The sequence below is a fragment of the Neofelis nebulosa genome, chromosome 2, assembly GCF_028018385.1.
Source record: "Neofelis nebulosa isolate mNeoNeb1 chromosome 2, mNeoNeb1.pri, whole genome shotgun sequence".
Lineage (NCBI taxonomy): Eukaryota > Metazoa > Chordata > Mammalia > Carnivora > Felidae > Neofelis > Neofelis nebulosa.
Window position 1 is genome coordinate 155876216 of NC_080783.1, and position 26459 is coordinate 155902674.

Consider the following 26459-nt stretch of genomic DNA (forward strand, 5'->3'; position numbering starts at 1 on the left):
CATCAACCCTCAGTTTGTTCTCTGTATTTAAGAGTTTCTTATGGTTTGTCTCCCTCTATGTTTATAACTGATTTGCCCTTACCTTCTTCTAGTAACTTTCTCAAATTCCACATATGAGTGAATCATATGATCTGTCTTTCTCTGATGGACTTATTTTGCTTAGCATAATACCCTCCAGTTCCATACATGTTGTTGCAATTAGCAAGATTTCATTCTTTTCATCACCGAGTAGTATTCCATTATATATATAATATATATAATGGAATACTACAATGAAATACTACAATAATACATATTATATATATTATATATATATATAATATATATATATATATATTATATATATATGGCACATGTTCTTTACCCATTTATCAGTTGATGGGTATTTGGGCTTTTCTATAATTTGGCTATTGTTGATAGTGCTGCTATGAACTTTGGGGTACATGTGCCCCACAAATCAGCACTCCAGGATCCTTTGGGTAAATACCTACTAGTGCTATTGCTGGGTAATAGGGTAATTCTATTTTTAATTTTTTTGAGGGATCTCCACACTGTTTTCCAGAGTAGCTGCACCAGTTTGCATTCTCACTAACAGTGCAAGACGGTTCCCCTTTCTCCATATCCTTGCCAACATCTGTTGTTTCCTGAGTTGTTACTTTTAGTCACTCTGACTAGTGTGAGATGGTGTCTCATTGCGGTTTTGATTTGTATTTCCTTGATGATAAGGGATGTTGAACATCTTTTCATATGTCTGTGTGCCATCTTCATGCCTTCTTTGGAAAAATGTCTCTTCATGTCTTCTGCCCATTTCTTCACGGGATCGTTTGTTTTGTGGGTGTTGAGTTTGGTACATTCTTCATAGATTTTTGATATTAAGCCTTCACCCGATATGTCATTTTCCAATATCTTCTCCCATTCTGTAGTCTGCCTTTAGTTTTGTTGATTGTTTCCTTTGCTGTGCAGCTTTTTATCTTGATGAGTTCCCAATAGTTCATTTTGGCTTTTATTTCTCTTGCCTTTGGAGACATGTTAAACAAGAAGTTGTTGAGACTGAAGTCAAAGAGGTTTCTGCCTGTTTTCTCCTGTAGGATTTTGAAGGTTTCCTGTCTCACATTTAGGCTTTTCATCCATTCTGAGTTTATTTTTGTGTATAGTGTATGAAAATGATCCAGTTTCATTCTTCTGCATGTTGCTGTCCAGTTCTCCCAGAACCATTTGCTAAAGAGACTGTCTTTTTTCCATTGGATACTCTTTCCTACCTTGTCCAAGATTAGTTGGCCATATATTTGTAGGTCGACTTCTGGGTTCTCTATTCTATTCCATTGGCTTATATGTCTGTTTTTGTGCCAATACCATACTGTCTTGATGATTATGGCTTGTAAGCAAATTACATACTTCTAAGAGAACTTGTATTTTTTGGCTTGTATTGGGTAATAGAAAGAAGCTAATTCTCTCAAACCTTGCCATTTTCATTCACAATCTTAAAACATTTGTAATCGTTTAATTACAATTGTGTAATTATAATTGTTTAATAGAGATAAGAAAATGAAGGTTTTCCTTTCTTTTTTTTTTTTTAAATCGTAATTTATTTTGAGAGAGAGAGAGTGGGCATGTGCATGTGTGCATGTGCACACATACAAATGGGAGAGAGGCAAAAAGAGAGAGAGACCCAAGCAGGCTCCACACTATCAGTGCAGAGCTGAACATGGGCCCTCTACCATGAACCCGGAGATCATGACCTGAGCTGAAATCAAGAGTCTGATGCTTACCAGCTGGGCCCCAAGTTTTCCTTTCTTGTAAGAGGATGATGCAGTATAAAATATGGAAACAATTTATTTTGATAAAGTTGTAGAAAAGAAAATAATAGGACAATGATAGGTAAAAAATAAAGTGTACAGGGTGCCAAGGACATGAGACTGAACACAAAAGCTGGTTTTCTAGAGCCCTGAATTGAAAATGAATACACTTGCCTTTGACATAGTAGGCAAGAAGGATGTGGTGTTTTGTTTTGTTTTGTTTTGTTTTGTTTTGTTTTAATTCTCATCACATTGGTGTTCTTATAAAACTCCAAGAATATATGCTATATAATATTTATCTCTGTTTTGTTTTTGCTTGGCTATGTACCCCAAATACTAAATATTGGCACATATAAATCACACACCCTAGACCAGATAAGGAATACATTACACTCCCTTTTATCAGAATGAAAATATGAGAAAAGGATGCCATTAATTTTATTTTTATAAAAATAGTTTATTTTCTAAGAACTGCATCCTCATAAATGAGAAACCTATCAGCTCCATACCTAATTGTTACTTTGAATCATTCCAGCAAGTTCTTTATCTCTACATTACATCTGTGTGCTTTCAAATGATTCAAAAAGTCCAACATATTGTAAGGTGACTAACAGTCCTGGTCGGCAGGAGCCAATGGATTTCACTGGACACAGAACTTGAAGTGTTGACATTGGGACTCTCTTGGGCAAACTAGGACTGTTGATTACCCCAGTGGATCAACAATTACCAAGAAATCTCTAAATATAACCCATATATGTCAGTGGAAGAAAAGGAAGACATGATTCCATTACCTAAAAGCCTAAGAATTGATCATTTTCTGTCTTATCTCATAGATGAAATAGAATAACGATTAACAATTTTTAAAAATATGGGAACTAACCTAGGGAAAGTGTTTGTTTTGTTTTGTTTTTAGGAGATGGTGTCCCTGGTAGTACTCCAGTTAAAAAAATAATAATTATCCTTTCATAATGATGGCTTTTTTTTTGAAGGAAAATAACTACTGCTTTTTTCTATGCAGAGAATTAAGGGAAACCTAGAGCCAACCTATCCATTGTGATGCAGTTTGTTAGCTCTGAAAACTAAAGCTTAAAAAAATAAAGCATAAAAATAGAGGAAAAAATTAAAAGCACAAAAATTGAATTCACTTAGAGAAGGCAGCTAAAGAAACATTGTGCATTATGCTGTGACTGAGGATATTTGCTGACTGAAAGATGAAAGTTTTTTAACAATAAATAGAAAGGAGGGAAGGTGAAAAATATACAAGGAAAAGTGAGAAGAAATATAGTAACTCCCATAACATTTGAGAGCTAAGGTAAGCAAGTGAGTAGGAAGAAAGGTTGTCCATAATTATTTCAGGAAAGGAGGGAAAGATATAGAAAAATAGAAATAATTTGGCACTCAGTCACTGTTAATAGAGACCTACAGCTGTGTAGTCCCCAAACTATATAGAGTACAGAAGAGATTTTTTTCAATGGTAGTGGACCAAGAAAGTAGATGTGTTTATTAAGAACTTGTAGGTTTTAGGGAACAGACACATGCACTCCTCATAGGGAATCTTATCAAGACTTTTGGCTTTAAATATCAACTGCATGCTGACAATGACCAAATTTATATCCACAGAAAAGACCTCTCCCCTGACCACCATACCTCGCTTAAAACAAATATTGACCTTAACCTTAACCTCATGACCCAGTATACATCTTCATGAGCCTGGCTTCCTCCTACCTGTTCCTTCTCCTTTAAACCTTTGCACGTGGAGGACAAGAGCAGAAAGGAGAAATCCAAAAAATCCCAAATGTAACATACTCAGAAAGTACAGCCTGCTTTCCATCCTCCTCCTCACCAGCTCTCCAATGCTCTTTATCTCTTTTAATGGTACCACTTTCTACATGTTCCACGACAACACAACATGGGAGTCTTTCTTTCTCTTTTTTTATTTTAGATAGAACTTTCAATTCATCATCAAGTTGGTTGTATCTCCAGAATATATAAAGAAAATGACCTCTCCCCATAGCTACTTCTATTCCACTCTCTCTGGCTTTCTTCACATGGTCTACTTCAACAGCCTCTGCATCAGTCAGGACCTCAGCAAAAAAGAGATGGCATCCTCAAGCTTATTGGGGATACTATTTACAAAGGGGTGGAAAGGGTTTAGGAAAAGTTACAAGGAATGGGAGAATGGCCAGTGATAGTGATAGTGGGATACTTTGCCATTTGAAGCCTGAAAGAGTAAGAAGAGAGAGAAAGCTAAGTGTTCAGGGCCAGCTGATGGGACTTTTGACTTTTTTTAGTAGTATAAAGTCACCTCACATATACCCATTAGGAAAAAATAAATCCCCTACACCTCAGTCTCCCACTCTACTCTGATTTCCTGCTCATACTCCCCATTGGCTAAACTCAACTGGAAGTCAGAGGTCAGAATGCCTCTTGATGCAGTCTATGCCAATCAGTCTCCCATCAGGTGGAAAAAGATGAACACAGGGCAGAGAAGAATAGCACACCTTCTGCCATGGTTTCCTAAGTCCATCTTGCCTCACAGCAGTCAACTCATCATTCTTCACTTATTTAGGAAAGCCTTCCTCAGTGCCCTGTTGCCATTAGCCAACCCTTGATCCACTATTCTTACTCTTTGTCTTAGTAGCCAGTTCATTCTCTACCTTCATGGTCATATGTATCTATCTAAATTCATTGTATACATGGAGATTGATGGATAGATGGACAAACAGACAGGCATATGGACAGACAGATGAATGAATCAATAATGGATATGTTAATGCTCTGTCTCCTTCCACAAGAATGACTCTAAACTCCATCAGGACAAAGACTCTGTGTGGTCTGTTCACTGCTGTTATCTCTAGTATCTGAAACAATGGCTAACTCCATAAATACTTGTTGAACAAATTGAAGGAATATTTGAATTATTTTGGATAATGGAATTCATTATAATGAGGCTTAGAATATTTGGGAGGAAAATAAAAAATCACACTTGTGATACGTTTTAGAAGAAAGGCAATTCAGACTAACAGAAGGCTGTGACCTATTGTTTAGAATGCACAAAAAGGCTGAGGATAAAAACAATTATCAAATTTTTATGATGTGATCATTTTTTTAATTTTCTCAAAATTAAGCATCCCCTGGTTTGCCTTCATGTCAGCTCATCATTTTATAAAAAAGTCTTAACGGTTTAATAGCCTCAGTTGACAGATTTCCAGATATAGAATTACAAATTTTCTTTTATGATTACTGACTATATCAATCTTAAATATATAAATCTTTCATATTATGGGTTATTTTTTCAGCCATTTATATGCATTATTTAATTTTGTTCTTACATTGGTAAATATAACTACCTCCATTTTGCAAATGATTAACCATGAAACTCAGTGAAATAATTGGCCCCAAAACACAGGCCTGCATGTAATAAAGCTAAGATCATCCCAACAAATCTTTTTTAAGTTATTGTAAAATATACCTTACATGATAAAAAAAAATGTAAAAAAAATATAATTTACAGAAAAGATTTAAAATCAAGTAAATGAAACAAAAAAAGAATAGTCAAGAAATCATTTGTGTATGTGGACCCATCACTCAGGCTGAAAACTCTCCTGTTATTTAAAATTCATAACAATTATCCATCCCTAAAGAATATACTATTTAATTCTGAATGTGTTGAACTCTATATAATGGTATCACGCCTTATGCATTCTTCTATGACTTGTTCCTCTACCTCAATGTCTCATTTTGGAGATTCATTAATGTTGATGCCTATAATTGTTAAACCATTAATTGACACTGCTCTATAATATTGTTTTTTTTTTTAATTTTTTTAACGTTTATTTATTTTTGAGACGGAGAGAGACAGAGCATGAACGGGGGAGGGGCAGAGAGAGAGGGAGACACAGAATCGGAAGCAGGCTGCAGGCTCCAGGCTCCGAGCTGTCAGCCCAGAGCCCGACGCGAGCCTCGAACTCACGGACCGCGAGATCGTGACCTGAGCTGAAGTCGGACGCTTAACGGACTAAGCCACCCAGGCTCCCCTATAATATTGTTTTAGAACATTTCACGATATATTTATCCATTCTACCATTGATAGGCATTTGGATTTTTTCTACTCTGGGGCTATTAAAAACAATTCTGCTAAAAACATTTTATACATGTCTCCCTGTGAATATGTGGAAAAATTTCTTAGCTTGTATACCTCGGAGTAAAGTGTCTAAGTCTTAGATTATGTGCCTGTTGAACTGCTCTAGGTAATGTAAATGGTTTTTTCATAATTGTGTTAATTAATGTTCCCATTAGTAGTAGGCGTAATAATGCCCCTCACACCTCAAACATGTCCATGTCCTAATCACTAGAACTTGTAAATGTGTTACCTTATATGGCAAAAAGAATTTGCAAATGTAAAAATAAGAACCTTAAGATTGGGAGATTACCCTGGGTTATCCTGCTGTGGACTCAATAAACAAGGGCCCATAAAAAGTAGAAGAGGGAGGCAGAAGAGGCTGAGTGACTCAAGATGGGAAGGATTTCACCTACTTTTGCCAGATTTGAAGAACACACATAGCCTTGAGCCAAGGAATTTAACTAGCTCCTAGAAGCTGGAAAAGGCAAGGAAGCAGATTCTTCCCCAGAGTGTCCAAAGGGAGACTGGTAGACTGCTAACCCACACAATTGTAAAATAATAAATTTACATCCTTTTAAGTTTGTAAGACTTTTTCACAGCAACAAAATAAAATGAATACAATGAGCAAGCATCTCTGCTGTACTTTATCCTTACCAGTACTCTGGTTTGTCTTGGCCAGTTTGCTGGGAATGGCATTCCATTGAAGATTTATTCTGCATTTATATAGATGTAGATGTAGATATAGATAGATAGGTGTAGAGGCTAGTTGAATTCCTTGGCTTGTGGCCCCGTCCTCTATCCTTAAAACCAATAATATACACTCTCCTTATCGCTTACTACCATCTAAATGTTTTCTATTTTAATTATTTCATTAGTTTATTCTTTCTCTCCCCACTTGAAAATAAGCACCATGACAATAAGGATTTTCAACTATTTTCTCCACTGTTGAGTGCTTCATATATAGTGGATGTTCAATAACTATTTATTGAACAAATTAATGAATAAATTAGCCTTGTTTTGAGATGTACTTACTAAGTGTTGATTGTAGATTGCACATTTTCCATGAGACACATGGTAAAAGTGAGTTCCCTTGGAAAAGATTTACATTTTCTTCTGGGGCGCCTGGGTGGCGCAGTCGGTTAAGCGTCTGACTTCAGCCAGGTCACGATCTCGCGGTCCGTGAGTTCGAGCCCCGCGTCAGGCTCTGGGCTGATGGCTCGGAGCCTGGAGCCTGTTTCCGATTCTGTGTCTCCCTCTCTCTCTGCCCCTCCCCCGTTCATGCTCTGTCTCTCTCTGTCCCAAAAATAAAAATAAAAAAAATTTAAAAAAAAAAAAAAAAAGAAAAGATTTACATTTTCTTCTGTCAGGTGACTCAAGGCACTACCATTTTGAGATCACTTTAGCGTAATTGCCCAGTCTCTTCAGATATGTTCTGGGTATTTCAGATATTATAAATATAGGCTACAAATCTATGAGGTCCCCCTTACTGTTACAACTTTTCAGATACTTCTCCTGCTCAATACTAAGATTCAAGTAGTAATTCATCTTTTGGGTGAGATGATACTAAGGAAATGGGTATTTCTTATCCACTGGTACACTGAGGATGACAGTGTAGCTCTTAGGATAATTAATTTATAGTAAGGTTTTCCTAATAGATACCCTGTTGTGATTAGTTCCTGAGCTTTGTCTCCTGTCTCTTGTGTCCCTCAAATCCATGACAATCAAAGTTTGAGGTCATCAGGTTAGCAAATCCCCTCAAGGCTAACGCTAGCTTCAGTGCTCAACATGTCCAGCTGGGTTCAACCTTCCCTTAATCCTAAATCTATGTTCTTTTAATTTTCTTTTTAGTACCTATCAAATGCTTTTGAAGGTATATTCTACCCTTTTTGTGTGGTATATGTTGACAGAAATGGAAATCCTCAGCCCCCAACTGATTGCATCAGAACCACTATCTACCTGAGAGAGGGCAATGTTGCATGACTGGACCCCAAATGGAATTACCCAGCTACCAATTAAAGTTAGTTACAAAATACTTCAAATTGGCTAAACTTATTAAATCTTCTAGTAAGTAAATCCGATATATTCCTATAAAATCAAATAGAACCATTTTTAGTGCTGTACTTATTTTCATACTTTTCCATGTCAGTGGAATGTGAAAAGAAAATCATGTTCTGCTTGTCATTACATCTCAGTGTGTGAGATAGCTCGTGTGTGACTAGCACATACTAGGTGTTCTCATAGTATTTGAACAGATTCTGTGCATGAATGAATAATCTAAATGAACAAACTTTGTTATCTGTGTATAAGTTTATTTTTTTCCCTACATGTTGATGGAGTTTGCAGCTCAGGTTCTAAGAGTATCTAACTCTATATTAACACTGACTTTAGAGGAGTTCATTTTGTTAATAAGGATGATTTAGCAGCAAAACCAATTTATATCCAACTATGGACACCCTGCTATCTGGCATTTTACTAGTACAAAGCTTTGAAATTTATAATTTTAAGTCTTTCAGTAATAATAATTTAGCCATGACAATGTTATAAAGAGTTTTGACAAGCAGTCTCACACTCTAGATTCTCTACATTTTTGTGAATTATGAAAGGGAAGAAACTTCTCAAAATTTGGGCAAGAAAACCTAATACTTTATGCCTAGTTAGTGGCATTGCCAGGATCATAAATTAGTTCATCTCTGTCCTGTCACAGGTTCTTTCTTCCCTCGTTTCAATATTGGTTTGTTACAAATATTAAACTGAGTACCCTAGATCCCTGGTGATACATAGATACCATTAATGAATTAATTAGGTTCTAGTTTAGGATTAATTAACAAATATCAAGTAACAATGGAAATGTCTTATATTTTAAAAACCTTAAAAACATCTCCTCCTTTTTCTAAAAAATAGTACAGTCATTTATCAAACCTAAAGATTCTTCCCCCCCCCACCACCAAAAAATGGCAATTTACATGTTGAAATAAATTGCAGTGTGTTATTTCAGAAAAGACTTTTAAGGATAAATTAAATAGCCATTTAGCAGAATTTCTGATTACAGGTACATGAACTCTGATAATACGTTGGCTATCAAATAATTTGCTCCAATCTAAATTCTTGGAGTGGCACTATTTCTGAACTTATTCAAAATCCTCTCTATAACAAAAGAAATTTAGTTGTGTACACTGAGATAACAAATTAATCATCTATTTTTGTTCAAAAGTTATGTTCTAAAAGAAATAAAAAGAGTAAAAAGGATGTGAAGGTCTTATGCCTCACTAATTTAAATAAATACTTAAACATTAAGTGCCATTTAAAAATTATTACTTCATTTTTTAAGTGTCAGTAATACTTTGAACAAGCTTTCAAAAAAAGCAGACATATTAAATATTTCTAAGGGCAAAATAATTTAGAAAATCAAATTGGAAAACAAATTTGGTGATATTTATCAAAAGTTTTACAAAGTGTTCACGGGCTTTGGACTTAGGTATTCATTTATACAAATATATCCTGAAGAAAATACCTATAGGAAATAGTTATATTGCAACATTTTTACCTAGGAATAAGAGAATATTTAAATAAAGCATGACACATTCATTCAGTGGAATATTTTATAACAGATATAAGCTAGAATAGACTATGTGGCAGCATGGAACACAGTTAAACAAATATTGAGATATAAAAACACTATAGGTGTTCATCATAAGTATTACAATATACACACGGAGTTTTTATTTTCAATGATTTATATGTAAATTATTGGAAAATGTAGTGTTTAATGATAACTTTGAAGTAAATTGATAGATTGGTCAGCCTTACCTGAAAGTTCAAATCTGTAACACTTTGAAAGAAAAACACATAATACCTGAAGCTTGATTGAGTTCCACACAAGAGGCAAAAGAGTAAACATAGATTATTGGTCAATCATTCATATAGATAAATGGATGGATGGATGGATGGATGGATGGATGGTTGGATGTAGACAGATAGATAGAAGGATAGATAGATAGATCCCTTCTCTAGGCTAAATCCTATAAAAACACAAAAATAGGTATCTAACAAGTTCCCAAAAAGGTTACATTCTTGTGGGGAAGAAAGAATTAATTAGATAATAATACAAAAACAATAAGACCTATACTAAATGAAATTATGGGAACTTTTTTTGCTAATTTATTTACTTATTCATTAATTTATTCATTAATATAGCTCTAGTAACAAGGCCAATATTTAGATTCAGAGATCTTTTGTGGGAAAATTAGTTTACTTGGGAGTATTGTTGGGAAAACTACTTAGATTTTCTAAAATTTGGTCTTTTCACCTGGTAAGTGGGTTCAACAATATTACTGTCAAATTTTAAGGTGAGAATTAAATAGGAAATATGCAAAAGTTACCTGGCACCAAAGTGCAGAGAGTTGTCCCCCAAATATTAATTTACTCCATCTTTTCCCCTTTCTTACCAGGCTATCTTGAAAAGGGACTGAAATTTCCGTAATGAAAAACACATCTTTATTTATGGATTTTTTTTTTTACATTAAGAACACTTAAATTTTAAGTATTCTAACAGTATCTTCTTCAGAATATGTTTTTTTTTCACTTACTGAAGGATTTAATAGGTCTCTTCAGTCTTCTTAAATATCAAAACTTAACAGTTTTAAGATTTCAGTATAAATGAATCAGAAATTAGCATATTAAACTTTCTTTAAAATGTACCCAACGTTTAGAGTTAATGAGAAATATTAAAGACAAAGGAGATTTTCAAAATACATGCTAAAGCCTCGATTTTATACCAAAGAAGATGAAGACAGTTAGCAAATAGTCACCCTTTTGAACATTATGCCAGTGAAATCAATATACTCATCCTTCAAAGGGAAGTCTAATGTAGGACCTGTACTGATTTCTAGTCCTGAGTATTATTAAGGAGCACTGCATTAATTTCCAGTTCCAATAATGGATACGCTTTAGTTGTCTCTTCTTTGCACTGAAAGGAACAAATCCTTACTTTTCTCATTGGATGACTTCCAAAGTAGTCAGAGAGAGAGAGAGAGGGAGAAAGAGAAAAAGATGACATTAGCCATATCACACACTCTAGGGGATTTTAATATTACTAGGGTAATATGTTTCTTCTGAATGAAAGCACCCAAAGAGCGTGACATGTTATTTCTTCAAAGAAGCTTTTCCTTTTACCTTCAATTGACATGACTGAGAAATTATCTTATAATTCCTCGTAAGTGGATATGTATCCTGACCTGAACGTACATATAAGTCAGTTTTTCACAAAATGTGTATATCTTATCTGTCATTTGTTTGGGATATTATATTTTTCACTGTAAAATCCCCTTGATGAGCACTGAATTGGTTGTCAGGTTAAATGTATAAGTAATCGACAATACAGTTCTAAGTTTTTCAACTTATATTTGCATTTTGATAACTAAAGAAAAAACTACTAGGATGAGAAAAGGGCTCTTCCTGGTTCTCAAAGAAGCTAGAAGTCATTTGCTCTCATATACTTATAACGTCTCAATTATTCCTGCAAATAGAAGAGGTAACTTCATGTATAATTCAAAAGCATGAATAATAACAAATTGTATTATATTTGGCTTTGTGCTCCATAATTTGGGGTCAGAGGCTTTACCTTCCTGACATGTAAGCTGCAACCAGAATGATGAGTCGGACTTGGACGGGTTAAAGTGGAGACACTTGGTACATCCTGGAAATGAAGTAGTTGAATAAATCTTGTATAATGTCCAACAGCAAAGCTTTCTATTATATTGATAGCTAAATCAAATACATTTTATTCCTGCTTGCATAAAAAATTAAAATTATAACCTAGCTGACTTTTTCAGTGAGATATAAATACTCTTGAATTAAGATTCAGAAAATTTTGATTTCGGTCTGGCTCTCTCATTAACTCATAAGCTTTATGTTCTCAGGCAACTAGCATTATTTTTCTGGGTATTAATTTTCCAAGTATTTCATGTGAAAAATGATGGAATTGCATTAATTCATTCTAGGGGTGTTTTCTGGATTTTAAAATCCGTATATCTGTAATTACTTCTAACACTGAAGCTGACTGTCTCAGGGAAAGAAAATGGGCCAGAGCACCAATTCTTAAACCTGTTTCCACTAGACACACATTAAATCAGATGTTTCTGTGGTTGCCGTCCCCCACCCTCAACCTCTCCTTCCAGTCGTCCTTACATGTACTCCCCCAAAACCACCTGTTAAGGACATCGATGACTTTCATATTGACAATCCAATGATCTTTTGTCCTTATCTTACTATGCCTTTCAGCTACATTTGACACAATGAATTACCTGCTTTCTATGACTGCTTCCTGGAAGGTTATTCGGTCTTAAACCTCTTCCTACCTCAATGCGCTAATGCTCACATACTTTTGCTTGATTCTCTTTTTCTGGACCTTTAATGGCTGCAGTGCTTGGCAAGCATCCATTCTCAGACCTTAACACTTCATCTACACTCACCTCCTGCGTGATCTTGTCCAGGTGTATGGCTTTAACTATATGGTAGCAACTTACAATAGTATTGTTAGTCCAGAACTATCCCTTTAACTACAATGTCAAAATTCAACTGCCTACCTATTGTATTTATTTGAGTATTGAATAAGCATTTTAGACTTAACCTAATACGAAACCAGTATCTCAATTCCTACCATCCATCTGCTTCCATATTTTCTTTCCTTCTAATCTTCCCACTTAAGTAAAAGACAATCATTCTTCCAGTGGTGCAAAACAAAATTTTAAGACCATCTCTAACTCATCTTTTAAACAGAAACTTTATTTTATAATTAGAAAATCTTATTTCTTTAATATTATAGATGCCTAGAATTTTATTAATCCTATTTATTGATTCATTACACACTCATTCATCCAGAGTCTTTTTGAAATGTGTTTGTATTTTATTCATTTTTTTTGTTTTTGATAATGTAATAAGCTTCTAAATTTATCATTCAATATAAAAACTGGCACCCTGTGAATATTTTATATGTGTTCCCCCACCCCCATCCCATCCTCCTACCAGTCGTAAGCCAAAGTAGCAACCATCAAGATCTGTTGTTCATCACTTCTTTTCCATAGTTTTGTATATTTTAAAACTCATCAATATGTATTCCTATATATTTTAATTACTTTTTAACTCCATAAAAAGGCTTTTATGGAATATCAAAATTTATTATTTATGTTGCTGAAATTTAACCAGATTGTTGCATGAGGCTGAGGTTAATTCATTCTGACTGAATAAAAATCCATTATGTGAATATCCCACGATTGATATATGAGCTGTCATATCAATAAACCCAAAGGTTACAGGGCGCCTGGGTGGCTAAGTCGGTTAAGCATCCAACTTTGGCTGAGGTCATGATCTCACAATTTGTGAGTTCAAGCCCCACATCAGGCTCTGCATTGACAGTGTGTAGCCTGCTTTGGATTCTCTCTCAATCTCTCTGGCACTCTGCCACTCGCACTTTCTCTCTCTCTCAAAATAAATAAATGAACTTCAAAAAACAAAACAAACAAACAAACAAAAAACAAACAAAGGTTGCTTCTAGTTTGGGGCCGCTGTGAGCAATGCATCTATGAACAATCTCGCATATGTAGAATGTTTCTCTCATGCTGTGGGAGATGCTGGTACTGCCTTACCCAGATTTCCCCAGATTCCATTTACCAGTTGCTGTGGTGCTGCTGCTAAATTCTTAGACCTGCAACCTTCCCTGGAGAATTGTTCTTGGGAAATAGGTGCAGCATCACCTGAGTTGCCTGGATTGCATTTCTTCCTCATCTTCTTATCATCCTGGGGTGGCTGGGAGTCAATGAAAGTGTACAAATGCCTGCCACCCTGCCTCAAGGCAGGGAAGATGTGGAGAGATCACCCCTATTACGGCGTTGCTTGGCTCCCCGCTCTCCTTATTCTGCATACTCGCTCCCTTACAAGCTTCTCCTGTGTGCACAACCTTAACAGAGCATTGCCCAAGAACCCCTGTCTCCTTTTCGAGGGAATTTGGCCCAAAACAAACCTAGGGTTGTAGGGTATAAAAAAGCATAATTTTGCAAGACAGCTTTTGTTTTTCAAAGGAGGTGTGTTAATTTACATTCCCACTAGAATACGCAAGTTCTCCAGTGGATCCGCATCTTCATGGCCTAGTATTGTCAGATTTTTAGAAAATTTTTCCATAGAATAAATATAAACTAGCATTTCATTATGATCTTGATATATTTTTCATACTCATATATTTTTTTAATAATACGCTGACTCATTTCTTTTCCACCATTTTTTAATTAGTTCTTGAACTTCAAATCCTAAGAAGTTCTTTGTGCATCACTGGTATTAATAATTCTTTTTTATTTGTAGGCCTTCTGGTTTTAACTTGTCAGTTTTAGTTTCTTTAGTATTTTTAACTAAAAAAAAGGGAAAAACTTTTTTTTAGTTAAAAATACATATATTTTAACATAGTAAAATATATATTTTTTTCACAGCCACATGTAATTGTTTTGATTTTAAAAGTCTGCCTACCTCAAGGTGTAAATTTTGATATGTAGTGTGTTCTTTATTACTCAGTTCTGGGCAGTTTTAAATTCTTATTAGGATTTCTTCTTCAATTATGATTTATTTAAATATCAGTGTATAATTACTTAATTTCTAATTATTCAGGAAATTTTCATATCTCTTTTGCTATGTACTTCTAATTTAATCATTTTGTGACCAGAAAAGAAGACCTTCATATACCTATCCCATACCTATCTTACCGCAGAATTTTCTGAGACCTGCTTTTTGGCCTATTTACATGATCAGTATTTATAAATGTTCCATGTAAATCTGAGAAAACTTTCCTAGTTGTTAGATGCAGAATTTTTGTTATATCTCTTGGATAAACTTTGTTGTCCTGACTTTTTGTCTGTTCCTTTGAAGTTAAAAAAAAGTGTATTGAAATTCCCTTATGTTTATGCTAATTTTTCTAAATCTCTTGGCACTTTTGTTTCATATTTTACAAGCCCTTTTTATTGATTGTATACCTGTTTAGAATTTTTATATTTTTTGGTGAACTGGACATTCTGTTCTTATATAGGGACCCTCCCCAATGCTTATGAAGTTCTATCCTTAATAATAGTTCCTCAGCCCGTTTGCCAGATACCAGCCAGAGTGATCCTTTTAAAACAAATCAGAGCATGTTGCTCATCTGGTGAAAATTGTGATGCTTGTCCTTTGACTCAAAATCAAATTCAAGATGGGGTGCCTGGGTGGCTCAGTCGATTAAGCTTCTGAGTCTTGATTTTGGCTCAGGTCATGATCTCGAGATTGGTGAAATTGAGCCCTGGGTCGGGCTCTGTGCTGTCATCTCAGATTTTTCTCTACCTCTCTCCCCCGACACGCCATTCGCACTTTCTCTCAAAATAAATAAATGAACTTAGAAAAAAAGAGAGAGAGAGAGAGAATAGAAATCAAGGTTTTACAGTAGAATCTCCCTGCTTATCCTGACAAGGTTGCCCCATTTAGCTCATCGCTTACCCCTGCCCCCTTGCTCATTCCATCCAGCTTATAGTAGCTTCCTCACTTTTCTCCGACTCCACCAAACATGTGCTTAGCTCAGGACCTTTGATTGCCTATTGCCTATGCTTAGATGACTCCTCCATGCACAACTGTACATTTATTTCTGCCACTTGAGTCCCCTGGCTGGAGTACCCTATATAAAAATACCACTCACTAATAAACATACCATCTTTTTCTGGCCTTTACTCTATTCACTGTGTTTTTAAAGATCTTCAATCATCATTTGTGTTTCTATTAATACCATAAAGGTAAGGCATATTATTTTCAACTCTGATACATGTTCTGGTCTCAATGGGTCATTTCTTTCACCTATAAATATTCTCCTTGCCTTCTATCCTGTATTTTTGCTGAGACACCTCACTGTCTTTACCATTGTTACAACCAGTATATTCCAAGAGTTACAGAAATAAGAGTGTATGATTGAATGTTCTCCCAATGGGAGAAAAGAGAATGAACACAGAGTATAACAGATACTGTGTTAGATACTGTGAGAATGAACACAGAGTATAACATCTTCAAGATATCAGAGAACAAAATGAACACAAATTCAGGAAATTCAAGGGATCAGAAACCTTATGTTGAGTAATTAAATATTTTGGAGAACACAGACTGTGGCTGTCATAGGAGTCTCTCAGTCTCCCTTGAAGGGAGAACCAGTAATGAGAAATATAGTCAGTTGACAGTCTCTACCTACCACACCTTTGGGATCTACTGCAATGTTCAAAGTGAGGCACATTCGTGTTGGGTCACTCCCATAAATTGACCATGGTGGGGGTACCAGAGCTAAGGCATTCCTGCCCAGTGCAGCTAAACTCTAATGAGAAATCATTACTCTGAGACACCCCAGTAGTCTAGTCAAGATTTTCTCAAAGCTTTTTGTAATTTGAGGCTCTTCCTATCCATTCTTTCTCATTGGCCTCACTCCTTCACAGATATCACACCCACATTATAGGCTGTCTTTGCCTACTTCTGTTTTTCCTCCCCTATATCCTTTATAGCCATTCCCACCCCACCCCCAAATTTCTCTTACATTTAATTCCACCTTGGTGTCTGCTTCCTGGAGAACCCAACCTAACAATAAAGAGTAGTCCTTGTTTGTGGCTGTTAGAATATAAAGCAACAGAACTTTAATTGGGATAAGTTTAAAATCTGCTGGTTATCCACTTCTTCAACAAATTTTTGAGAATAGCTATGCATGCATATAGTTGTCTTAAGAACTACCATGATGTTAAAATTTTAAGACTGAATTAAAGCATTTCTATTTCCTGTTCATATATACACAGTTTGCTTTGGAATTCAGGAAAACATCTCCTATTTTTCCATTGTTTGGGCCATGATTGTAAATTATCAGAATGCTACTTTATCTCCTGTGAAATGGAAAAACTCATTTTAAATTACTAGGCTTCATTGATTAGTCAGGTGTGCCAGATAATAATAGGCCATCAAAAAATAAAGAGAATCAAGTACCAAACTGCACAACTGAAGAGTAAAATAGTAGCAATGTCAAAGTAGGAGATTATATTTCTGGACTGCTTAGATTCTCCAAATAATTAAAATCTGAACAAAAACACAAATCGCATACCAAACTATTATCAAGGGTTTAGAACAGTTTTATTAATAAAATAAAGCTTGCCTTCCTTTTATGCAATAGGTGTGTCCTGGAAAGTTTTACGCAAATTGAATTTGTCTAATCAAATCATGTACTAAATGCTTTTTATTAAGGGGAAATTATGAATCCCTTACCAAAGAATTGTCCAGAGTTTTATACCCGCTTTGCTTAAATCAAGGTGAATTCTCAGGATGGAATATTTCAATATACTACACATGACAAATAATTGGAAAGGAAATATCTAATAATTAAATTTAAAAGCTATATCTTAGAGTCTGAACTCCTACAAATTGAAGGGGAAAATGTCCCTCGTCCAACTCGATTTCAGTAAATTTGTAAAATAATCAGTTCTTCTAAATGAATAGTTCACTCATTAAGTTATCTTGGCTCTTTTTTCAAGTGACCTTTCCTTTCAAGTACCCAGGAATCCAAATAAGAGCAAATTTTCTTTTTATAATATATATTAACAGTCCCCTTTCCCAAGAATATTTTTATTCCAAATATATACTCATACATGCAAAAATCAAGACACTCTGTCACCTTAGGTACCATTAATATGATGCTTTCACTTATAAAAATCCTAAATTAGAGCTCATCTAAAAGACATCCCTGAAAGAGTAAAAGATGATGAAGGGAGGGAATAGCTAGTCGCTATAGAGGAAACACGATCTGCTGTAGGTAATAGCTGCAAGTTCTAAATGTCAGAATCTGTTATTGGGTAAAATCACCGCCAACATTTCCACTGCCAAAAGAAATTAACAAGTTAAACTATCAAATTCTGTTGAATAACTTGTTTTCTATGGAATGCATTCTTATTTTCATAACAGAAGTTGAACATATTACTATGACAAATAGATATATTTAGTCCATAAACATGCTGATATGGTGATTTCATGAATAATTTCACATCTGGATAAAGATAGAAGAAAAATTTATACCCACTCAGAATCTTGGAACACCAAATGGCAGCCAACAATGTCCAGATAGTGGTTTTGAAACTTAAGTTTTATAGAGCATTTTCTAAATGGCTCTTTTTGATTTTGCAAGCAGACTGCTTCAAAGGGGCTGCTATTTCTCCAGAGTTCACTTAAGTATCTGTGAGGATGATCTTAATGGGTCATCTCTTAATGTCTACTGATCAATGAGTTAGCTTCCCCAGGACACTGGAGTTAAGGGTTTATACTAGCATTCCATTCAAAACCAGGGCTAATATAGAATGCAGAGCGAACTACTTTGAATTTCAAGTCACTGTTATAGCCTTTTTAGCATGAAATGTCATGTGCCACAGACTTTGAAGATATAGTAGTTGAATCCACATGCTTTCAGTTTTCAAACAAAATAAAAATGTAGAATTGCACAATATCACATTGCTTTTACTTAGGGCTGAAGTTCAGAAGGCATAAAAAAGAAATAATAATTAACACAAACTATTTAACTAAACTCAGCAGTATTCCAGCTGCACAGCAGCAATCGGATGGCAGAGACCTGAGTTTAACTTCATATGTATTCCAGAAGTTGTTCTTCATAATCGAGTCTTGACTACAGAAATTATATTAAGCATTGTTTTGATTCTTCTTTGAATATTTAATGCCTCAAGTTTATTATGTATTTATTCTTGCACATTCTATTAGAGGAAAGCATCATTCCAAATCACCATTAGGAGTTTCAACCATAATACCATAGAATACTTGATATATCCCCATTCTGAGTGACTGAAGGCAAACCCCTCATTGCTTCTTTTCAGGATAGAATATAGAAGTTGGTTTTCTATTTAGTTTGTTTAACAATAGAATGAATATTCCTTAAAAGGTGGCTGGGAAGGGGCTGGGATTAGGGTGGTTGTAAACATAGTGTTAGAACAAGCCTGTCTACTTGGAAACAGCAATTCAGAAGATATATTTGGGTCCTCTATTGTTGCTTGGTGACTTAGGATAGAAAATGAATGTCTGTAGGGCTTACTTGCAAATAAAACTTTTTGTGATCCCTGGAGCACTCTCAGAGGTGGCCAACAACCAGTTCTATGCAGGAACTTAAAGAAGCTCCCTCTAGTCTCATTCCAGATCTCCTTCGTCCCCTTTCCTCCATTTTAGGTAACTCAAGAAACCCAAAATTCTTTACTTATTATTTTTCCTATTATTCTTTTCTGTTTCCTCTTGATGCCCATTAAGTATTTCCTCCTTCCAATGCATTTTCTTTGCTTTATATGTGCCCAAATTCTAGCATTCTAAGGTACCTATAATAAATAAGATGCTCTCCAAATTTTAAAGATTTTTTAATATTGGGAAAGAAAAAAATATGCTCAGTTTATGTAATCACCTTCCCTTTTATTGCAAGCATCAGTACATGTACTTCTGTAACATATATTTTAGGAAGAGCACAGAAGCCAATGACTGTGATACTATGTAATAAGTAAGTACTATGTAATAAGTACTTTGATGGTAGAGACTTGCAATGTTGGTATCTCCAGGAGAGCACAGAAGAGAGAGCAAGTAATTTCTCCTAGGGAAATTTACAAGTGATACCATCCTGAAAGCACGTAATATTCCTATGTACTCTTCTGTATAAGATTTTGTAACTCTTCAATATATGAATTAGAAAGTAAAGAACCCAAAGAGTTCAAAATCATTTAAAAAGTGACTATAATTTCAGAGAGGTATCTGGTTTAATTGTGGAGGACTTTGAGCAGGATATTCTTGCTCTTGGTTATACTGGACATGAAGATTTAATGTAATGGAATGTGTATTAGGGTTTTGAATGCGCTAATTTTATAATTCAGTGGTCCTGTGGACAGCCTGTGCCCAGGGAATTAAGTTGAGCCGATTTATGTTAAAGAAAACTTGTAGAGTTAAGAGCTTCAGGCCAAAATGGCTGTGAAATATAATACAATATTTCTTTTTTTTTTTTTGAAGAGGAGAAACTTCACTAAATAACATGTGATTCTATCTTCCTCTATTTTTTCATCACATAGTGATATCTACAAGGATCTGTTGGAAAAATTTATAATTTCCTGGAGTTGGTTTCATTTTCTTATTTCATCTTGAAACATATATTCTGGTTTGAATTGACTTATTCTTTTGTATAATTTATATTCTGTATCAGTTACCTATTACTTAAAAATTACCTCATTTAAAGGTTGACAAACAATTGATTGTATTATATTTTTGATGATTCAGCAATTTGAACAAGGCTTAACTGAATGATTTTTCTGCTCCACGTCGGTTTTTTGAATAACTTTTTTTTTAAGTTTATTTATTTTGAAGGGCACCTCGGTGGCTCAGTTGGTTAAGCATTTGACTCTTGATTTCAGCTCAGGTCATGATTCCAAGATTGATGAGTTTGAGCTCTGCATCTGGCTTTGGGCTGACAGCACAGAGCCTGCTTAGGATTCTGTCTCCCTTTCTCCCTGCCCCTCCACTGTTTGCTCTCTCTCTCTCAAAAAAAAAAAAAAAAGAAAAGAAAAGAAAAAGGCAGGGAAACATGTGATGCCTGGGTGGCTCCATCAGTTAAGCTTCCAACTTAGGCTCAGGTCATGATCTCAGGGTCCCTTTTTCGGACTCTGTGCTGACAGCTCAGAGCTTAGAACTTGCTTTGAATTCTGTGTCTTCTTTTCTCATTGCCTCTCCTCTGCTCACACTATGTCTCTCTCTCTCTCTCAAAAATAAATAAACATTAAAAAAATTAAAGTTTATAAGCATAGAGATAGAAATATAGAGATAGATAGATGATAGATACATAGATAGATAGATAGATAGATAGAGATAAAATTATTAGTTCTCATGACTCTATAGATTTACTAGCCCCAGTTATGTGTTTCTCATTCAATATCTGTCATGCTATGACACTCAATCAGGACCTAGGAAAAGACTTACCTAAAGACTTCTTTATTCACTTTTTGGTGCCTGAGCAGGGAGTCTTTGAAAAACTGGGTTATGATAATCCATATTTTCCAATACAGCCTCTTAAAATGGCTTACCTGGGTGTTCTCATGGTAGAGTAATTGGATATCTTATGTAATGATTGACATTCCACAGAGAGAGCATTACAAGAGACAGAGAGTAGAAGATGCCAGTCCTCTAAGACTCAGAACTGAAACTGGCACAATGTCACTTCCACCATAATCTATCACTCAGAAGCTGCCCAGATTCAATGGAAAGGAAATACACTGTACACCCGCGAGGGAAGTGTCCAATAATTTGCCATAGTCCCAGCTCTAATTACAAATCATTTACATTTCTTTAAATACCAAAACGCACTCATGCCCTCCAAAGACTTCCTAAAGTGTTATCAAATTAGGGTAACATGCTCAGGTTCAAGGATCCTGTCATCTAAATGAGCCTCAGTTGTGGATGAGGCTCCCTGGGTGTGCTTTCCCTACCACATGGCCTCATAGGCTTCCATTCATTCTGAAGCCTTATGAAATAATGAGATAAGTTATCTAACACTCACACACACGTCCACCAAACATTGATGAGATAGCACATCCTATGCTATTGTAGGTTGCTTAAAATAGACACCCCCTTTCTTGGGGGCAGAGGGAGAACAGGAACCCCCACTGGTCATATGGTCCATAGAAATTCTGAAATACATTTGGGCACATGTTGACAATTCATCTGTTAGGGACCTCCTACTAGAACTTAGAAGTGATTCTTTGGTTCTGCTCTCTGGGTTATTTGTCAAGCCCTCGATTCACCCTTCCTTTTCTATAAGAAATGGCCAGTATTTCACACTTATGTAGCTTTTTCATCCTGCTTTGTTTTTGTAGAAGTTTGGAGTCCTAAAGCCACTTTTCTTATTGTACTATCAGTTTCTCTTTTAGTCTAAGCTGGTCATATAATGCTCTTAAAAATTTTGTGTGTTTTCTACATGCTTTATTGGAACTCAATCAAAAAATAAAAATACACCCACATATTGCCTTGAGACCAGTCCCTCTCCATCACTGGCTACCTGGGAGACCATCGTGAAATAACATCTTTAAATTTACTAGAAATCCTTTTGTCTAAAAGAGAGGCTCTAAAAATCATAAACTTAAATATTGTGAGGACTTATAAAGAGGTTCTTGTCCAAATTCTCATGTTTTTCTTTGTCCAAGACCACATTATACTTTGAGAATATTTTACTAAAAGAAAGAGAGGATGAGAAACAATTTTATTTTTAATTTTTTAAATGTTTATTTATCTTAGAGAGACAGAGAGAGAGAGAGAGACAGAGTGTATGCAGGGGAGGCAGGCTCCAGGCTCTGAGCTGTCAGCACAGAGCCCTACGCAGGGCTCGAACCCACCAGCAGCCGTGAGGCCATGACCTGGGCCAAAGTCGGAGGCTTAACCAACTGAGCCATCCAGGTGCCCAGAAACAGTTTTAATTTCACTCCTAGCATGTCCTGTCTCCTTTATGTTTCCTCTAAATTCTGCTGGAAGACTGAAATATTTTATCTATAGTTTATTTCTCTTTTCATATTTTATCTTAAGGATCTGTAAAGAGTCAATTGGCACTTTCTATATTCTGCCTGGAAATCTCTCCAGTGAGATCGATGACTTCATTTGGTGACCTTCCTATTTTCCATCATACTGTAGATAACAGAGCTGCTAAACTTTTGCCACTATATAAAAGGTGTGATTTTTGCTTTAACCTCTAAATGTTTTACTTATGGTTCTTCAATCCCTCACTAACAGTCTTTTCAAGGCTCTTCCAACTTTCAGAAAATTTCCTCAGATTTTTTTCCAGCTTCCACCTCTTACCTGTGCTCAGTTTCCTACTTCCTACTGTCAAATTGTGTTCTAGTTAGCTATTCCTGCAAAACAAATAACACCAAATTAGCAGATTAAAACAATAATCACTTTATTATGTCTCATGGTTTTGTGGGTCAGGAATTAGATCAGGACCCAGAAAATTCTTCTTACATTGCCTGAGTTTATGTGGTGGTATTCAGCTGGCAGAGCATGATATAGATTGTCAAATATGGATAAACACATGTCCGAAGACTTCACAGGGATGTTTAGAAGGTTGACCTCTGCTGGGACTATCCACTGAAGTGCCTGCAAGTGGTCTATCTAGTTTAGTACAGAAGGACATTTTGCATAGTGTCTTAGGGCTTCAGGTTATAGAAGATTTGTATGGAAATTGAAGGCTTCCAATAGCACAGTCTTAAAAATCCCCGAATGTCGCTTTTATTTCTTTCGATTGGTCCAAGAAGTCACTAAAAACTAGATTTAAGGTGATGAAAACCACACTCCATCTTTTAATGAGAGGAGTAGTAAATGGCTTGGCAGCCATTTATAATGTACCACACATTTCTACAACACAGAACCACTTTCATAAAAAGCATATTTTGATATGGGCTTTTGGGTGTCTTTTATGTGAAGGCTGCTTTGAAACCAGCAGTTAATTCCCCAAGAAATAATTTTGTTGTGTTGAAGATTCATATCATTGCTTTTCATAAGGAAGTTTTTTGAATTGTAAAGTAACTAGTCTACAAATGCAGGTTTAAAATAATAACTATCTAAATGTTTCGAGTGTGTACACTTATGGTTCTGTTCTGAAGTACAGATAATTCTTTTGGAAGATAAAATGTTAGGTAGGAGTGAGTGTAATGACTCTGTTTAAAATTAAACCTGGGAAAGTTTTCCCCACTACAAAAGTAATGCACATAAGCACTGTCACGGTAAATCTATAAACTGGTTTTGATGATAAGATTCTGTTATGTGTGATGGAATGCACAAACATCACCAAAATTTACCTTTCCCAAGTCCTTGCTTTTGCCAAGTAACTTCATAGCTACTTTATAATTACTTGGTCTTGGCCAATAAAATTGGAAATGACAGTGTGTCAGTTCTCTCTGGGTTGCATGAGTCTTTGAACACTTGTACTTCTGTCACTGCCATAAAAAACATGCTCAGATTAGCTTGCCGGAGAATGACATGTGGAACATAGCTGAATTGCCCAAGTCATTCCAGCTAGAGCCAGCCTAGATTAGCCCACAGTCGTCAGCACACCCTTGGACATGGTAATGAGTCTGAAATCCAAAGAACCCCAAGCTGAGTCAAATCTAAATTGCTGGCACACAGCCTATTCAGCTAAATAGTAAGATTCTTATCTGTCACTTACTTTTGGAATGTTTGCCCATGGAGTGTTATTGTAGTAAGAAGTAACTGACATGGAAATTGATACAAAGAGCAGGGTGACACTACAGCAAAAATCTAAAATATGTGACACGGGTTTAGGGACAGAGTGGCAGGTGGGGGCTGTAAGTACAACAAAGAGACTTTAAAAGGAGGTTGGAAAAATGGAAAGGGAGCTGCCAAGGAAAGCTAAAATACGGTGACGTATTATGTAGCTGCAAAACTTGGTAACCTCTTACCTGCATTAACTTACAAGATTAGAAGTGTAGCTAATAAATATTTAACCTCAAACACAGAGATTTCCAGTCAAAAAGTTGAAAACAATAGCTGCTGTATATATGAAAATGTCCAATCATCAAGAGACGAGCTCAGAGTGGTACTGGAGGTGTACAAGTAGAGGGAAGCTAGAAAGGCCAGATAATTGAGTCTAGAAAGAGATACAAGTCTACAACAGAATAGGGAGTGTGGCTTTGAATCCTAAGGTGTACTGGATCAAATATTTAAAACGCATTCAACATTTTTGAGAGAGATGTACTGGCAAAAGAATAACCCAGCTGGTCAAAACTGGACTGAGATTTTGCAAAATGTAGATAGATCTTTAAAGCCCTAAATTTATATAATTAGAAAACGAGTTTTGAATAATCTTCATAGAGCAAACTTTCCAATGATGTCTTTAGAAGTACCAAAGGACCTCGCGGGAAATGAAAGATACTCCAGAGAGCAGAACTAAAAGCTGTAGAGAATAACAGAATGAAAAACTTTTCTTAGGTATCAGAATTGGACCAAAGAAAATTCTCCAGCCTCAGGATAGAGGAGATCTGGCTATCATCACAAACTGCAATATCTGGATTTTGAGATGAGTGACTTCTTTTTTTTTCCCTCAAATTTTTAATTTACATTCTGGTTAGTTAACATATAGTGTAATGTTGGTTTCAGGAGTAGAACTTAGTGATTCATCAGTTACATATAACACCAAGTGCTCAACACAGCAATGTCCCACCTCCCTTCTATCAACCCTCAGTTTGTTCTCTGTCATTAAAAGTCCAGATGAGTGACTTCTAAAGAGCCTCAGATTCTTGGTCTTTTCAAATAGTAGTATTTATTGTTATCACCCTGCTTCTGTTTGATCACTGTATGTTGGATGCTAGTGAAAAAGAAAACTTGTCTTCTTTGTTTCATAGGACTCCAAATTTAAAGTAATTACATTCAGGGGTACCTGGGTGGCTCAGTCGGTTAAATGTCCAACTTCAGTTCAGGTCTTGGTCTCATGGTTCCTGAGTTCGAGCCCCACATTAGGCTCTGTGCTGACAGCTAGAAACCTGGAGCCTGCTTCAGATTCTGTGTCTCCTTCTCCCTCTGCCCCTCCCCTGAATGTGCTCTATTCTCAAAAATAAATAAATGTTTAAAAAAAATAACTGCATTCAAATTGATATAGACCACAGGATCCTGGAGTTGAAGCTTATGTGGGATTGGTGAGGGGCAAGTATATTTTGTATCAGGGGCAAATATGAATAATTGTGGCATTAAGAGCAGACTGGGACCTTGAATAATGGCTCAAATTCTTCATCTCTCTGGATTCACACTCTGGCACATACGTTTGTGGTCATCTTTCTCTCTGACTCTTGGCTCATCCATGTGACCTATTTTGACCAACAGAATTGTGAGCCCAAAACTCAAGAGACCTAGTGGGCTTCTGTTTTCTCTCTCTCCTGAACTTCTGTCATCACCCTGATGATCTGCTCAGTAAGATCAAAGATACATGGAGGATACTTAAGTCCCTCTAGTCTTACAAACTGAGACCAGCCTATACCGGTTAATATCAAGCTCATCCCCAAACACTTAATGTGACCAGCTAGGATCTGAAAATTGCGTAGATGAGCCAAATAGTAATGATGTCCTGCATTTGTACATTTAGTCAATGCTTATTGTTTTAAGACATGGGGATCTAGAGTTGTTATTTAGTGTTTTAGGCAGTAGATATTTGATACATTATCTTTAAAACATTTTTTAAAATATTTCAGGCAAACATAAAAGTATTGGGTATCTTAAAATTAAGAGCTGTATATCTCTCCAAATAAGAAATAAACATTCCAAATACCTTTGAAGCCTCTGTGTGTAACTTACCATCAAATTCCTTCTTTGCTATACTCCAGAGACAACAACAACCTCATTTTTTATTATCCTTATGCATTTTCATAATTCTACTATAAAAGTATTTTTCTGTAAACAAAATGTAGCAGTGTTTTCCATTTTAAAAATTTTTATGT

At 35.7% G+C, this 26459-nt stretch overlaps 1 long non-coding RNA gene across 1 annotated transcript in view; it reads right to left on the reverse strand.

Moving 5' to 3' along the window:
- LOC131493425 (uncharacterized) overlaps window positions 1-18150 on the reverse strand; it is a 25824-nt gene extending 7674 nt beyond the window's left edge. The window contains exon 1 of the long non-coding RNA XR_009252662.1: window positions 18020-18150. This is a non-coding gene — a long non-coding RNA (uncharacterized LOC131493425). The remainder of the gene's footprint in view (window positions 1-18019) is intronic.
- Between the last annotated feature and the right edge of the window lie 8309 nt (window positions 18151-26459).